Below are 13,760 nucleotides of genomic sequence, written 5' to 3'. Positions count from 1 at the left end.
ATGACGGTGAGTGTGAGTCCTCACACCCAGCAACCTTTACACACGATTCCTCCGGGAGGGAAAACCTCCACCTCCAGATACGTATCACTCGTGCAGCTCCTGTTTGTCCCTCTTCTGGATGGAGTGAGAGAAGAAGACCGTCGTCTTCTCACTATCCGCCAATCCAATCTCCAAGCAGGCTTTACAGGTATACGGCTGCACACAGATCACAATTTGAAAAACACTGAATAACAGCAGAGAAGAATTACCTCTAGTGGTAGATGATTTCTCGGCGAGGAGGTGGAGTTGTAATCCGCTTCTTATGTGGTGGTTGATGAGAGACAGCTGGTGTGGTTGACAAGTGACAGCTGTCACTTCCAATGGCTCCGGCGCCCTCTCATGCTTGAAGCCCGCACTCCAAGCAGGGCGCCGACTGGTGGTGGTGGGCCAGCAGTACCTCCTCTTCAGCGGCCCACACAACAATTGTGTGGAGAATTTTGAGGAAAAAAATAACTTAATCCATCTTGGAATAAGGCTGTAACATAACAAAATGTGGAATTAGTGAAGGCTTCCGGACAACCATCTCTGCAGCAATCCACCAATCAGGCCTGTGTGGTGGAGTGGCCAGACAGAAGCCACTCCATAGTAAAAGGCACATGGCAACCTGCCTGGAGTTTGCCAAAAGGCACCCTAAGGACTCTCAGGCCATGAGAAACAAAATTCTCTGGTCTGATGACACAAAGTTTAAACTTTTTGGCATGAATGCCAGGTGTCATGTTTGGAGGAAACCAGGCACCGCTCATCACCTAGCCACTACCATCCCTACAGTGAAGCATGGTGGTGGCAGCATCATGCTGTGTGGATGTTTTTCAGTGGCAGGAACTGGGAGACTAGTCAGGATTGAGGGAAAGATGAATGCAGAAATGTACAGAGACATCCTGGATGAAAACCTGCTCCAGAGCACTCTTGACCTCAGGCTGGGGTGTCAGTTCATCAAGACAATGACCCTAAGCACACATCCAAGATATAAAAGGAGTGGCTTCAGGACACCTCTGTGAATGTCCTTGAGTGGCCCAGCCAGAACCCAGACCTGAATCTGATTGAACATCTCTGGAGAGATCTGAAAATGGCTGTGCACTGATGCTCCCCATCCAACCTGATGGAGTCTGAGAGGTGCTGCAAAGAGGAATGAGCAAAACTGCACAAAGATAGGTGGGCCAAGCTTGTGAAATCCTATTCAAGAAGATCTAAATGTTATGTGTCGGACGCAGCTCGGAGAACCGACCAGCGTTTGAAGGACCCAGTATGAAATAAGCAGAGCACGGTACAAAGGCTAACTGAATTTAATACATAACAGTGATACAAAATATACAACAAAAAAACAACAAAAGAAAGTGTGGTCTGGCGTGGTGCGCTCCCAGCAGCACTAACGGTCCGGAGCCAGAAGCTGTTCGGACCCAAGGACCCCACCGACACCCCCCAGGTGGCCGCAACAAACCGAGTCTGTGAAAGAAGGAACCATTATGTGAGTCCACACTCTACACACAGAACACTTAAAGGTGTACAAACAGCAAACACTTCCTGGCTTGATTACTAATCAGCTTCCCAACCTGCAGGCATGGAACATCCAGTTCACAAAACTCCACTGCAGTGGAAGCCGATACATGACTAACATACAGCTCAATATAATAAAGGTGTGAGGGACACCACATTTACTGACTGTATAAATGTTAGTCACAAAATCTAACGTACCTCAGGAAGTGTGCTGACGAGCGTGAGACCTCACCCCCTCCTCTTTCACAGACCGTGCATCAAACCCTGGACGTTCTCTGCATCCACTGATGATGAGATGGCTCCCGAGACGACGATCTCACCCGTCTGGTCACAAGGTCGAGTCTCTGGCAAATACACACTGTATACTCCAGTCTTAAATGCCACCATGTTCCAATCCATATAGATGCACCTCAGCTGTGAGTCCTGACGAGCCGCAGGTGATCAGGGTGAGGTCCTGATAACCTCAGCAACACAGCCACTCAGTCCCAAATGCAAGCCACCTGGAAGGAGAAACAAAGGACAGAAACAAAAAGGCAGCCAGGCCCCCCCAGCCATATAACACTAAACCTGTAATTACTGCCAAATGTGCATCTACAAAGTATTGAGCAAAGCGTGTGAATACTTTGTACATATGATTTCTTTGTTTTTATTCTTACTAAATTTGCAAAAATTTCAAAAAGTTTTTATTGTTGTCATTATGAGGTGTTGTGAGTCGAACTGTGAGGGAAAAATTAATTTCATACATTTTGGAATAAGGCTGCAACATAAAATGTGGAAAAAGTGAAGTACTGTAAATATCTTCTGGATGCACTGTATATAGGCCCTGGGTCCCATTGGTGTTGTGCTTATTTCTACATTGATTCTGTAGCATAAAGTGAATGACTACCTGAAAGGCCCTGTCTCCCATGGTGGAGAGCTTGGATCTGGGCTGGTGCAGGCGGTAGGTGGACGTGGTGGAGCGGAGGGTTCTTGGGGCGGTGGTGAGGAGTTCACTGAGGTAGGCAGGGGCAGTTCCATGTATGCACAGGTGGGTAAGGAGACAGAATTTGTACTGAATTCTTTGTTGAATGGGCAGCCAATGAAGGGATCTGAGGACTGGAGTGATGTGATCATATTTGCGCCTCCTCGTCAGGACCTGGGCAGCACAGTTCTGAATGTGCTGCAGCTTTTGTAGACTTTTGCCAGGGATCCCGACGAGGAGGGCATTGCAGTAGTCCAATCTGGAGGAGACAAAGGCATGGACCAACTTCTCTGCATCGGGTTGGGAAAGGGAGGGGCTGAGTTTTGCAATATTTTTAAGGTTGAGGAAAGAGACCTTGCAGAGGTGACTGATGTGGGAGTCGAATGTGAGATGTGAATCAAATCTGACACCAAGGTTTGTAACGGATGAGGACAGGGAAATGTTATGGTCAAAGATCGAGATACTGTTTAGGTTCGAGAATGACTGGGTTTGATAAGGGGTACCAATAAGGATGGCTTCTGTTTTGCTGCTGTTTAGTTGAAGAAGGTTATCAGTCATCCATGCCCTTATCTCCTCCAGGCAACAGTGAAGTGCAGATGGCAGAACTGTGGTGGAAGTGGAGTCCATTTTTATATACAGCTGTGTGTCATCTGGAAACAATGGAAAGAAACCTTGTGTTTATTGATTATCTGACTGAGTGGGAGCATGTACATGGTGAAAAGGGTCGGCCCAAGGACCGAGCCTTGAGGCACTCCGCAGCTAACTGTATGAGGTGATGATTTGGACTGTCCTAGGGTCACAAACTCTGTCCTGCCCGTGAGGTATGACCCGAACCAGTTGAGTGTGGTCACAGAAAGTCCAACTATAGACTGAAGGCGATGGAGTAGGATGGTGTGGTCCACGGTGTCAAAAGCAGATGATAAATCCAGTAATAAGAGGAGTGATGGTGAGCCCTGGTCCGCAGTCATAAGCAAGTCGTTCATGATGCGGACCAGGGCTGTCTCTGTACTGTGAGCTGATCGGAAACCGGACTGAAATTTTTCATACACATTATGGATGTGAAGATGACTGTGGAGTTGGGCTGCTACAACTTTTTCCAGGACTTTGGAAAGGAACAGCAGGTTTGAAATGGGTCTGTAGTGGGCCAGGATTTTGGGGTCGAGTGAGGGCTTTTTCAGATGGGGGCGAATGGCAGCAGTTTTGAGAGCTGAAGGAACCTGACCGGAGTGTAATCACTGGTTAATTATTGCTGTGGTTAATGGACTGATGGCTGTAATGTGAGATTTTAATAGTGCTGTGGGGAGAGGATCCAGCAAACAGCAACAGCAAAAATAGGTAGCATGAATTGAACCCAAGTATATTTTGGTTGCATAATTCCTTACGCACTTACTATATAGTAGATAAACAGAAAGATCCTTCCTTACTGAGATTCTTTACTGAAGATTCACATGACCATTGTAATAATATGTTTCACATCCTTTGAATTTATTTTTGATTTTGGTGTTCGGAACCACCTGTTGGCATTCTAAACCAGTTTAAATTTGATAACAATGCTCAGAACAGTTCCACACATCTGGATGTTCCAAACCTCTGGGTGTGGAACTGGGTGTGTGCATGCATGCATGCTTGCTTGCATGCATGCTTGCATGTAACTGCGATCCCAGTGAAACTGTGCAGAGCTGACATTTGCGTTTTGGTATGCTTATGTATTTTTGGTCCAGGATGAATGCTGTGAATACAGAAAGTTGATAGGACTAATATTTTTGGAGAAATTAGCAATTTTAGCTAACCAGTAAACAATGGACATTGTGCTGCAATGCACCATGTTGTTATTGTGGTTCATGTTAGTTTAACAGTGTTGTTACTGTTATTGATTTATTGTGTTTGTAGTTCAATTGGTTTAGTCAGTTTAGCTAAGTCTCATGTTGCTGTTACCATGTGTGAGTTAAGGTTCATGTTGCCGGTACCATGACTAAAGCACTTAACTAAAGCACTCCTTCTGCTGAATCACCTCTAAATTATTTACACATTATTCACTTTGCGTGTTTTTAGGAATCCGCTAGCTTAGCGTAGCTACTAGCTCTTAGCCGATTTAGCATGGCGGCTTCTCCTGTCTCTCCCGCACTTTTCTGCTCTGGGTGTGAAATGTTTAGTTATTCCTCGGCCTCCTTTAGCAGTAATGGTACTTGTAATAAGTGTAGCTTATTCGTAGCTTTGGAGGCCAGGCTGGGCGAATTGGAGACTCGGCTCCGCACCGTGGAAAATTCTACAGCTAGCCAGGCCCCTGTAGTCGGTGCGGACCAAGGTAGCTTAGCCGCCGTTAGTTCCCCCCTGGCAGATCCCGAGCAGCCGGGAAAGCAGGCTGACTGGGTGACTGTGAGGAGGAAGCGTAGCCCTAAACAGAAGCCCCGTGTACACCGCCAACCCGTTCACATTTCTAACCGTTTTTCCCCACTCGACGACACACCCGCCGAGGATCAAACTCTGGTTATTGGCGACTCTGTTTTGAGAAATGTGAAGTTAGCGACACCAGCAACCATAGTCAATTGTCTTCCGGGGGCCAGAGCAGGCGACATTGAAGGAAATTTGAAACTGCTGGTTAAGGCTAAGCGTAAATTTGGTAAGATTGTAATTCACGTCGGCAGTAATGACACCCGGTTACGCCAATCGGAGGTCACTAAAATTAACATTAAATCGGTGTGTAACTTTGCAAAAACAATGTCGGACTCTGTAGTTTTCTCTGGGCCCCTCCCCAATCAGACCGGGAGTGACATGTTTAGCCGCATGTTCTCCTTGAATTGCTGGCTGTCTGAGTGGTGTCCAAAAAATGAGGTGGGCTTCATAGATAATTGGCAAAGCTTCTGGGGAAAACCTGGTCTTGTTAGGAGAGACAGCATCCATCCCACTTTGGATGGAGCAGCTCTCATTTCTAGAAATCTGGCTAATTTTCTTAAATCCTCCAAACCGTGACTATCCAGGGTTGGGACCAGGAAGCAGAGTTGTAGTCTTACACACCTCTCTGCAGCTTCTCTCCCCCTGCCATCCCCTCATTACCCCATCCCCGTAGAGACGGTGCCTGCTCCCAGACTACCAATAACCAGCAAAAATCTATTTAAGCATAAAAATTCAAAAAGAAAAAATAATATAGCACCTTCAACTGCACCACAGACTAAAACAGTTAAATGTGGTCTATTAAACATTAGGTCTCTCTCTTCTAAGTCCCTGTTGGTAAATGATATAATAATTGATCAACATATTGATTTATTCTGCCTAACAGAAACCTGGTTACAGCAGGATGAATATGTTAGTTTAAATGAGTCAACACCCCCGAGTCACACTAACTGTCAGAATGTTCGTAGCACGGGCCGGGGCGGTGGATTAGCAGCAATCTTCCATTCCAGCTTATTAATTAATCAAAAACCCAGACAGAGCTTTAATTCATTTGAAAGCTTGTCTCTTAGTCTTGTCCATCCAAATTGGAAGTCCCAAAAACCAGTTTTATTTGTTATTATCTATCGTCCACCTGGTCGTTACTGTGAGTTTCTCTGTGAATTTTCAGACCTTTTGTCTGACTTAGTGCTTAGCTCAGATAAGATAATTATAGTGGGCGATTTTAACATCCACACAGATGCTGAGAATGACAGCCTCAACACTGCATTTAATCTATTATTAGACTCTATTGGCTTTGCTCAAAAAGTAAATGAGTCCACCCACCACTTTAATCATATCTTAGATCTTGTTCTGACTTATGGTATGGAAATAGAAGACTTAACAGTATTCCCTGAAAACTCCCTTCTGTCTGATCATTTTTAATAACATTTACATTTACTCTGATGGACTACCCAGCAGTAGGGAATAAGTTTCATTACACTAGAAGTCTTTCAGAAAGCGCTGTAACTAGGTTTAAGGATATGATTCCTTCTTTATGTTCTCTAATGCCATATAACAACACAGTGCAGAGTAGCTACCTAAACTCTGTAAGGGAGATAGAGTATCTCGTCAATAGTTTTACATCCTCATTGAAGACAACTTTGGATGCTGTAGCTCCTCTGAAAAAGAGAGCTTTAAATCAGAAGTGTCTGACTCCATGGTATAACTCTCAAACTCGTAGCTTAAAGCAGATAACCCGTAAGTTGGAGAGGAAATGGCGTCTCACTAATTTAGAAGATCTTCACTTAGCCTGGAAAAAGAGTCTGTTGCTCTATAAAAAAGCCCTCCGTAAAGCTAGGACATCTTTCTACTCATCACTAATTGAAGAAAATAAGAACAACCCCAGGTTTCTTTTCAGCACTGTAGCCAGGCTGACAAAGAGTCAGAGCTCTATTGAGCTGAGTATTCCATTATCTTTAACTAGTAATGAGTTCATGACTTTCTTTGCTAACAAAATTTTAACTATTAGAGAAAAAATTACTCATAACCATCCCAAAGACGTATCGTTATCTTTGGCTGCTTTCAGTGATGCCGGTATTTGGTTAGACTCTTTCTCTCCGATTGTTCTGTCTGAGTTATTTTCATTAGTTACTTCATCCAAACCATCAACATGTTTATTAGACCCCATTCCTACCAGGCTGCTCAAGGAAGCCCTACCATTATTTAATGCTTTGATCTTAAATATGATCAATCTATCTTTGTTAGTTGGCTATGTACCACAGGCTTTTAAGGTGGCAGTAATTAAACCATTACTTAAAAAGCCATCACTTGACCCAGCTATCTTAGCTAATTATAGGCCAATCTCCAACCTTCCTTTTCTCTCAAAAATTCTTGAAAGGGTAGTTGTAAAACAGCTAACTGATCATCTGCAGAGGAATGGTCTATTTGAAGAGTTTCAGTCAGGTTTTAGAATTCATCATAGTACAGAAACAGCATTAGTGAAGGTTACAAATGATCTTCTTATGGCCTCGGACAGTGGACTCATCTCTGTGCTTGTTCTGTTAGACCTCAGTGCTGCTTTTGATACTGTTGACCATAAAATTTTATTACAGAGATTAGAGCATGCCATAGGTATTAAAGGCACTGCGCTGCGGTGGTTTGAATCATATTTGTCTAATAGATTACAATTTGTTCATGTAAATGGGGAATCTTCTTCACAGACTAAAGTTAATTATGGAGTTCCACAAGGTTCTGTGCTAGGACCAATTTTATTCACTTTATATATGCTTCCCTTAGGCAGTATTATTAGACGGTATTGCTTAAATTTTCATTGTTACGCAGATGATACCCAGCTTTATCTATCCATGAAGCCAGAGGACACACACCAATTAGCTAAACTGCAGGATTGTCTTACAGACATAAAGACATGGATGACCTCTAATTTCCTGCTTTTAAACTCAGATAAAACTAAAGTTATTGTACTTGGCCCCACAAATCTTAGAAACATGGTGTCTAACCAGATCCTTACTCTGGATGGCATTACCCTGACCTTTAGTAATACTGTGAGAAATCTTGGAGTCATTTTTGATCAGGATATGTCATTCAAAGCGCATATTAAACAAATATGTAGGACTGCTTTTTTGCATTTACGCAATATCTCTAAAATCAGAAAGGTCTTGTCTCAGAGTGATGCTGAAAAACTAATTCATGCATTTATTTCCTCTAGGCTGGACTATTGTAATTCATTATTATCAGGTTGTCCTAAAAGTTCCCTAAAAAGCCTTCAGTTAATTCAAAATGCTGCAGCTAGAGTGCTGACGGGGACTAGAAGGAGAGAGCATATCTCACCCATATTGGCCTCTCTTCATTGGCTTCCTGTTAATTCTAGAATAGAATTTAAAATTCTTCTTCTTACTTATAAGGTTTTGAATAATCAGGTCCCATCTTATCTTAGGGACCTCGTAGTACCATATCACCCCAATAGAGCGCTTCGCTCTCAGACTGCAGGCTTACTTGTAGTTCCTAGGGTTTGTAAGAGTAGAATGGGAGGCAGAGCCTTCAGCTTTCAGGCTCCTCTCCTGTGGAACCAGCTCCCAATTCAGATCAGGGAGACAGACACCCTCTCTACTTTTAAGATTAGGCTTAAAACTTTCCTTTTTGCTAAAGCTTATAGTTAGGGCTGGATCAGGTGACCCTGAACCATCCCTTAGTTATGCTGCTATAGACGTAGACTGCTGGGGGGTTCCCATGATGCACTGTTTCTTTCTCTTTTTGCTCTGTATGCACCACTCTGCATTTAATCATTAGTGATCGATCTCTGCTCCCCTCCACAGCATGTCTTTTTCCTGGTTCTCTCCCTCAGCCCCAACCAGTCCCAGCAGAAGACTGCCCCTCCCTGAGCCTGGTTCTGCTGGAGGTTTCTTCCTGTTAAAAGGGAGTTTTTCCTTCCCACTGTAGCCAAGTGCTTGCTCACAGGAGGTCGTTTTGACCGTTGGGGTTTTACATCATTATTGTATGGCCTTGCCTTACAATATAAAGCGCCTTGGGGCAACTGTTTGTTGTGATTTGGCGCTATATAAAAAAAAAATTGATTGATTGATTGATGACCATCTCTGCTTCTTCATGTCGAAAATTAGAAGCACCTGCGTGCAGCAGAATGCGAAAAAGACAACAAGCTCTCTGTGCGTGCATCCGTGTGTGCGTCCGTGCATGTGTCAGTGCATGCATGTGTAACTTCAGTCACAGAGAAACTGTGGACAGCTGACATTTGCCATTTGGTATGTTTATGTATCCTGGGTCAAGGATGGACGCCGTGTTGATAGTACCAATATTTTTGGAGAAGCTATGAATATTATCTAACAACACTGAAAAATGGACATTGCAAACTATATTCTGGACTCACATGCCATTCCAGCCAGGGGGTGGAGTTTAAATCATCTTTATATTAAAAGTGTGAGTGTGTGATTTTATTTTGTAAGTTCAATGTAAGTGCATAATATACTTGGAAATACGTTAAAAATATATGGATGACACATGAAAGTGACAACACTTATTTCCATTGTGGTCCATTTAAAATCAAATGACAAAATAGAAGTAATAATAAAACAATAATAATGCTGATAATAGATAACAAAAAAATTATTTTATATTTTATATTTTATAAATACATTAAGACAGTAAATTAACATTAAAAATTACATATCTAAAAATATTCTGGACTGACATGCCATTCCAACTCATTATACAAGCTTTGCTTAAATTAATACCACCCTTCGAAAAAAGTCAGCTACCAATTTTATAAACACTACCCAATCTAGAGCCCATGGATCCCCAACGGGCAATGTACGGGCTTATGTATTTTGGGTCAGTGTTGAATGTCGCCAAAACGGAACATTGATAGGACTAATATTTTTGGAGAACCTATATGTATTAGCTAACATTGCTAACTACATTCTGGACTCACATGCCATTCCAGCAAGGTGGGGGGGGGGGGGTCATTTTTGTATTAAAAGCATGAGTGTGAGCATGCTTTTATTTAGTAAGTTCAATGTAAACACATAATATAGTTGTAAATATGTTAAAAATACATGAATGACACATGAAAGTGGAAACACTTATCTCCATTGTGGTCCATCGCTCTACATCCACGGTGCTGTAACCCACAATTTTTCATATATCTTTTGAAATTTTTTTCATATCCTGATAGACAAAAACTGATTCAATTTTCTAGGTCATAGGTAAAAGTCAGGAAAGATCTTGGAAAATTGGAAAAATCCCTGTCCTTTAATATTGAACAAATTTAAAAAAATCCATAACTCTGTCAGAAAAGATCAAATTTCTTTCATATTTGAGAGCGTCATGAAGATGGTATCCTTTATCGACTGACAAAGTTTGAGCCGGATCTGATTTGGATGACAGATTTTGTGGCTATTTAAATTTAATATTGAAAAGCCAATTTAATGTATATTTCACATTATATCTTAATCAGATGTGCCCCAATCACTCTCATATTTGAAACTGAGGTGTAGACACACAAGGGGTGGCACTCACTATCTCCTCACAAAGTTTGATCCAGATCTCATCCAGATTGCGGATTGTGTGGACACTAGAACTTAATATTGACAAGCCCATTTGGTGTACATTTTGCATTATATCTCAATCAAAAGTGCCTTAATCATTCTCATTTGTGACAATGAGGTGCAAACTGGCACACTCAATGAATAGACTAGGTTTGATCCGCATCTAATTCGTATTGCGGATTTAGCGGATATTTGATTTTAACATTGAAAAGGGCTTTTGATCTATATTTTGTATTATATTTTAGTTTATGAAAAGCCACTTCTAACAGGACTGTGACCATGAAAATTTTTTCCAAGGTAAACATTTGTTGGCGGAGGTGTGTGCTCTACGTGCGCTGTGCTCTAGTAATCTATATGTGTTGATTCAGGCATAAGAGGAATCTCTCACTAATCCGAGGCTAAGTAATAATCCTGCCTGTCCAAATGAGATGGATGGAATCATTGAAAACATAAGGAACCAGAGTCCTGTCACATTAATCTGATAGATGCCCAACTTCTCCTGGTGATCTGTTTTGGGCTAACTGAAGAACCACTAAATTTGGAATCACTGTATTGTTTTTTTAAAGGAAAGAAGGAAGGGCAGTTTGGGAAATCAAAAGTAAATGAGGAAGGAAGGAAGGAAGGAAGGAAGGAAGGAAGGAGTTTCAAAATAAGGATGTAAGAATGAAGTGAATTCAAGAAAATAGGAAGGAAGGATGGGATTGAGAAGTCTCAATGGAAGGAGGAATGAAGCAAGGGGTAAATGAAGGAAAAACAAAAGGATGAAAGGGAGGGAGGTAAGAAGGGGTAAGAAATTGAGATTTGACAAGGAAGGAACGAAGGGGTGAAGTGGTAAAAAGCTGGAGAAGAAAGGAAGGGTGGAATAGAAGCAGTACAAGGGAAGGAAATGAAGATGTAAGGAATGAAGGTGAGGAAGAAGGGTAAATAGAAGGATGGACTGATTGACCCCAAAAATTCAGAAGCTACCAAGACTGAAAAGTTAAATTTTCTGCTGTCTGATCTTTCCATTTTATTTTTATTCTTCTATAAAGGAATCACACACCCTGTCATTGACTGACCACACACACACACACACACACACACACACACACACACACACGTACACACTCGTGCGCACACAGAGTAAATAAAACCAATACAAAGCAGGCGGAGAGGACATTGTGTGTGTGTGTGTGTGTGTGTGTGTGTGTGTGTGTGTGTGTGTGTGTGTGTGTGTGTGTGTGTGTGTGTGTGTGTGTGTGTGTGTGTGTGTGTGTGTGAGAGAGAGATTTTGTTTAACAGTCAGCAGTTTATAGCTGTAATTACAGACTGTCAGAAGGACACAGTCTGAGCTTTGGGATTGTGGTTTACATTTTTGGACAGATCCACTGTCACACTGTTGGAGGCGTGGCTGCAGGGTAACTGGGCAGGACTTGAGAAACCGGCATTATATTCTAAATTCCAGTCTGTTTCCTCCATTATCTTTTTTTACTGACATTATTGGTGCTACATATTGCATTTTGGGGGGGTTGGGGGGGTTTTTGTACAAAAATGTTGAAGAGGAAATCAAATATGCTACATTTTTATGTTGTGTGAAATGAACTATTCAGAATAAGTCAGTTCATTTTTATGTGCATTGTGATCAATTGAATTCCAAGTTGCTCCCTGTGAGCAGTGAGTGACCAGCCATCAGTGTGTGAGTGTGTATGAATTAGTGTGACATATCACTGGAAACTGCTTTGAGTGTCTACATCAGATGGAAAAGTGTTTCATAAATATTAATATTTTCTGTATTGATCTACAGACGCTTGATGGGTGAAAATACCTTTCTGTGTGCATACTCACGTAAAACCAGCAAGTAGCAACAGAGAGCAAGCATGGAGGGTTCATGGCTTGTTTCTTCCCTATGTTTAATTACCGAACAGCTCTTTGCAGGCACAGAATATATCCAACATCAGATCTGCAAGTCAAGATTTGGGCAACATGTACAAACCTGTAACATGCAGGTTGATGCTATTCAGATGACATTTTATTTCCCAGTCTTCTATGCAAAGTCTGAGTTGCATGGCTGAAAATGTCAAAATTCTGAATAGAATTCGGTTTGCGGATTACAGTTGAACTCTGTAATGTGGTTTGTTGATGAACTTCAATTCAATTTCAGTTTATTTTCATTTATATAGCTCCAAATCACAACAGAGTTGCCTCAAGGCGCTTCACACAAGTAAGGTCAAACCTTACTAACCCCCAGAGCAGCAGTGGTAAGGAAAAACTCCCTCTGAGGAAGAAACCTCAAGCAGACCAGACTGAAAGGGGTGACCGTCTGCTTGGCCCATGCTACAGACACAAATGACAGAACAATTCACGAAACGAATATACAGGAAATGCTGTTGGTGCACAGGACAGGAGGGTCTCCAGCACAAATGCCACACCCATCTTTGGATGGAGCTGCACCTTAAACAGAGAGAAAAAAAAACTGAATCAGGCATCAGAAAGACAAGAAATAAGGTATAAATTGTCAGCATTAAACAACAAGAAAAACAGGAAATATTAAGGTAATCGCCGGCCACTAACCCTAAGCTTCACTAAAAGACCCAGAATTTAGGTAAAGTTGAAGCCGTGGCACGCTCTGTTTCCTAATAAAATGAATTAAAAGAGTAAAAAGCGTAGAACTATACTATGCCAGTATGCTAGCCATATGAAAGGGAAAATAAGTGCATCTTAAGTCTGGATTTGAAAATCTCTACAGAATCTCACTGTTTTATTAATGCAGGGAGACCATTCAACAGAACAGGTGCAATAAGTACAGTATAAGAGAAAGCTCTGTGACCCGTAGACTTCTTATTCACCCTAGGGACACAAAGTAGTCCTGCACCCTGACAACGCTGGTACGTAGGGTTTAATTAGGTCAGCTAGGTAAGTAGGTGCCAGTCCTTGAAAAATTTCATAGACTAGTAGCAGAACCTTAAAATCTGATCTCACTGGGACAGGATGCCAGTGAAGAGATACCAAAATGGGTGTAATGTGGTTGAACTTTCTGCATCGTGTCAAAAGTCTGGCTGCATGATTTTGAACCAGTTGGAGAGCCCTAATGCTGGACTGTGGTAAACCAGAAAATAGAACATTGTAGTAGTCCAATCTAGAAGAGATAAACGCATGGATCAGGGTCTCAGCATCAGCCATAGACAGAATGGGATGAATCTTCGCTATATTTCACAGGTGGAAGAAAGCAGTCCTCGTAATATTTCTAATGTGGAGGCCAAACTTCCAAACAGATGGCCATAATGAACTCCATGATCTCACGGAGACCTGTTAGTTAGTAATGTGTAAATGCAAAAAAC

General features: G+C 42.0%; 1 pseudogene; it reads left to right on the top strand.

Moving 5' to 3' along the window:
• Positions 1–13,760, top strand: part of LOC117527209 — a 65,971-nt pseudogene that overhangs the window by 3,923 nt on the left and 48,288 nt on the right.

Source organism: Thalassophryne amazonica, chromosome 16 (assembly GCF_902500255.1).
Source record: "Thalassophryne amazonica chromosome 16, fThaAma1.1, whole genome shotgun sequence".
Classification (NCBI taxonomy): Eukaryota; Metazoa; Chordata; class Actinopteri; order Batrachoidiformes; family Batrachoididae; genus Thalassophryne; species Thalassophryne amazonica.
This window is presented reverse-complemented; position numbering and strand designations above follow the sequence as displayed.